This window comes from Corapipo altera, unplaced genomic scaffold (genome assembly GCF_003945725.1).
Source record: "Corapipo altera isolate COAL_440 unplaced genomic scaffold, ASM394572v1 326, whole genome shotgun sequence".
NCBI lineage: Eukaryota > Metazoa > Chordata > Aves > Passeriformes > Pipridae > Corapipo > Corapipo altera.
Genome location: NW_020884945.1, coordinates 1,147,930 through 1,152,008, shown reverse-complemented (window position 1 = coordinate 1,152,008; position 4,079 = coordinate 1,147,930). Strand labels below are relative to the sequence as shown.

Sequence of the window (4,079 nt, the reverse complement as noted above, 5' to 3'; positions counted from 1 at the left end):
CAGGTAAAGGGCTCAGGTGTGCCCACGGCCAGCCCTCGGCAGGTAAAGGGCTCAGGTGTGCCCACGGCCAGCCCTCGCCAGGTAAAGGGCTCAGGTGTGCCCACGGCCGCCCGCGCTGCCAGAGGATCCGACATTCCCGCTGCCAGCCGCGGGGAGCGAAACCGCCGGGAGAGAGCTCCGCATCCGCCTTTTGGGGGAAATCACACCTGAGGAGCCTCCGCAGGTAGGGCTGGGCAGGGGGACGGATGGTCCCCGGAGCCGGGGGAGGAAGAGCAGCGCTGTGCCTTCCTCACCTGCTCGAACGGGCACTGCAAATCCTCCTCTTCCATGGGGGAGTGAAGCTCTTTCAGCGGTGCCTCGGTCCGAGGTGTGGGGCTGGAATGGTGCCGGAGCTCCCCAGGGATGGGGTCTGTTCCACGGGTGAGGCTGAGGAGGGGAGGTTTGGTTGCGAGGCTGTTGCTGCACCCGTGTGATCCCGAATTCCCTCCCTGCCCGTCGCCCCACAGCTTCCTAAAATCTGTTCCCCTCGGAATTTCCATGGGGCACAGTAGGGAGCTCTCTGGGTGTGGGCAGGAGTGAGCACAGTGTCCGGACAACACCGGGAAAACTGGAGCCTGTAACCCCTGACAACCTCCCGAGAGGCTTGTGGTGAGCTCAGCACCTTCTCCCTCTCCAGCCCTACTTTTCCAGGACTCCTGTGGGAGAGAGGGAAGGTTTTTTTTTGCTGTCTCCTGCTCTGCCCTGTTTTGTTTCCCTCTGAATGAGTGTGAAAGCAGCACCCTGGTGAGGAGTGGCAAAGCTGGGGCAGAGGAGATGAGCACCTCCCTTTGTCCTTGCTTCATCTGGGCTTGGGGAATGTCACCTTCATTTCCCCGGCCCCACCCCTCTGCCCGCTCCAGAAAAGAGCCAAAAATCTCCATCTGCACCCCACTGTGTCCCACAGGAGTCCTGGAAAAGTCCAGGCTGCTCCAGGACAGACCCCTCACGTGAGAGGAGATGGATTCACCCGGGTAGGTTGGGAAGCAGGGATGTCCTCCCTCATCAGCTTGATCAGGACGTTGTGCTTAGGAGAGTTTATTTTATTCATCCAGCCAAAGAAAAAGCGTGAAATTCATTCCCCAAATTCATCAGGTTTTAAGTGGAAGTCCAGATTTCCACAAATGACAGCTTTCAGCTTTTTTTTTTCCCAAAAAAAGTCATGTTTTCTTGGCAAACCTGTGATGTCATGAAGGTTCAAGTGAGTTTTCTGTCCTGCTCTGTTTGTGGGTCGGTGATGCAAACACAAAGCTCCACCTTTGACACCAAAACACACTTTTCCTTCCTTTTTTTCCTTTCATCCTTAGACATCAAAGCTTAAGGTCAACAGTGTGTGTGTGAGGTGAACGTCCTGCACATCCTTCCCTTTCCAAACACAGGAATTATTTGAGCAATTAGGAATTAATGCCTTTAATTACAGCAATGAATCTGCAGACCTGTTATGGTGAAAAAGAATTGAGCAATATTGGCAGGAAGAGGAGTGAGGTTTTGGGATGGGGGTGGTCCTGCTCGGAAAACCATAGAGCTCCCAGCACAGCAGAGCCTTGGGATGATCCCTCGGGATGATCCCTCGGGATGGGCAGGATTGGGTGCTGCTCTCTTTAAGCTTCCTGCCTTTGGTAGCTCATGGCTTTGCCAACTTCATCTGGTTGACTAAATTTTAATTCTTTGTGGGATCTGTGGTTGTGAGTGAATTCAAGGAAATTAATTGTGCATTTGCAGCTTTTCATCTGCTGTCTCAAACCCGGCTGAGACGTGTCTGTGTTGCCCAAGGAATGAGGTCTGGGCAGGATTCCCCAGGGCACTTGCAGGGTTTCCATCTCTTTTCCCCATGTTTGGGGAAGAAGAGGCATTCCCTGCCCCCAGGCAGTGGGGACAGAGATCCTGAGGGAATGTGGTGCCAGGCTGAGGGGCTTCAGAGCTCCTGCACAGACCCCTCTGCAGCCACAATGGGGGGCACAGGATACGGCCTCAAGCTGTGCCAGGGGAGGGTCAGGTTGGACATCAGGAGGAATTTCTTCCTGGAAAGGGTGGTCAGGCACTGGAAGGGGCTGCCCAGGGAGGTGGTTGAGTCCTCACCCCTGGAGGTGTCCAAGGAAGGCCTGGCCATGGCACTCAGTGCTCTGGGCTGGGGGACAAGGTGGGGATGGGGCACAGGGGGGACTGGATGATCCTGGAGAGCTTTTCCAACCTCAGTGATCCTGGGATTGTAAGTGCCTGGTGTGTTGGGGCGTGTGGGCCACCTAAGGTGGGTGCACAGTGGGATGACTGTGTTGCAATTTAAATTATTGGAGTAATGCCATGGGAGAACTGTGGGGAAAAGTTGGTCCTCCAGAGCAGATGAGAATTCTCTAAAATCATGGAATCCCAGCATGGTTTGGGGTGGGAAGGGACCTTAAGGCTCATCCCATGGGCAGGGGCACATTCCACTATCCCAGGTTGCTCCAAGCCCCATCCAACCTGGCCTTGGACACTTCCAGGGATGGGGCAGCCACATCTCTGGGCAGCAGAGAGGACTCGTCCCCTGCCTGTGTGGACAAGACTCACTCAGGGTTTGGGATTTAGAGGTTTTCAGAGGAGGTTGTGCACGAGTTCATCTCCCTTTGAAACCCCACAGACATTTACTTGCTCGTAATACTGAGCCAGTATTGGGACATTTTTTGCCACTGGGGCTCACTCCAAATCCTGGAGCATCCCTCAGGCTGTGAGTGTGGATTTCCAGAGGCTGCCTCACAACCTCCCACTCCAAACATGCTCAGCCCCCATGTGAGGTGGGATGAGATCCTCGGCTGAGTTCCCAGTGGGAAGCCTGGGGTGGAATTCCCATTGCCACTCGTTCCCCCAAGCACAGGGAGTGGGAGGGGAAGGTCCATCCTCCCCAGGCACGGGATGTCATTCCAATCAGAGTTCAAATAGCTGTAGTTTTAGGAATGTTGGCTCCAAAATGTCCCAGGCACTGGGCAGGAGGTGCTGATCCCGCCTTTAGCTGAAATGGTTTGCAAGGGTTAAGGTGGTTCTGGCAGGGTTTGTGCCATCCACTGCTGTCCCTTCCCAGCAGATCAGGTAACAGGTGACAGCAAAGCAGGAGCAGGCACAAGGTTTGCATTGTGTGCTCTGGCTACTGCAGAGAAATGTGAGGACGTGCCCAGCCTGGTCCAGCTCCCGGGAGGAGGGTCTGGATCAGCCTTCCTGCAGCTGGAAAACTCCCTGCTGGGGCAGCTCTGGTGGCTACAGGTGACCCACGGGGAAGGGGCTTCTCTCCCTGGGTTTGGGAAAGCTGGGCTAAAAGCGTTCCCACCCTCACCCCTGAGAGTGGGGCCCTGCACCAGCATTTGGGGCTGGATGACAAAATCCTCAGCAGACTTCAGGAGGTTCAAAGGAAGGAGGTTCAGACCTTTTGCAAGCTTCAAGTACGTTTTAATTCGAGCGCCGCGAAGGTCAAAACGGGCATCAATTATCCTTCAACCGGGATATTTTTCCACATGGATGCCCTGGGTGCTGTTTGTGGTGTTCGGGTCGCTGGCCAAGCCCTCCATTAGTGCTCGAGTTCCTGGGGGGGAAGTGAGGGTTGTGCTCGGAGCCAGGAGCACGTGAGGACTCCTTGGATGGGCTCAGCTCCCGGGAGCAGAGCCCAGGGCATCTCCCGGTCCCCAGGGGCGATTTGGGATTGCTTTGCAGGTGGTTTCCTAAGGGATGGCACGTGGGCTTTGGGCTGGGGGAAATAACAACAGGGAGGACATGGTTTGTTGTCTCTTAATGACCTTTCTGTGGAGGCACCCGGAGTTTAACTCCTGGTTCACGGAATCAGGGTTGGAAGAGACCTCCAAGGTCATCGAGTCCCTGCAGGGACTGGAAAGGTGGCAGCACGTGGATCAGCTGGGGGTTCCTGTCCCAAAAAGGGGCCCACTGATAGAGCAGTTCCTGGTGCAGAGCACTGCTGGGCCTCCCAGAGGGACCAGCATGGAAAAGTGAGCCTGGAATTCAGGGATCACATCCCGGGACCAGCATGGAAAAGTGAGCCTGGAACTCAGGGATCACATCCC

At 55.5% G+C, this 4,079-nt stretch overlaps 1 protein-coding gene across 4 annotated transcripts in view; it reads left to right on the top strand.

Annotated features, from left to right (window-relative positions):
- Nucleotides 1–102: 102 nt before the first annotated feature.
- Nucleotides 103–4,079, top strand: part of ZNF185 (zinc finger protein 185 with LIM domain) — a 42,196-nt gene continuing 38,219 nt past the window's right edge. For all 4 annotated transcript variants that reach the window (XM_027662335.1, XM_027662336.1, XM_027662334.1 and 1 more), the window contains exon 1: nucleotides 103–223. The gene's annotated coding sequence lies outside the window, so the exon portion shown is untranslated. The remainder of the gene's footprint in view (nucleotides 224–4,079) is intronic.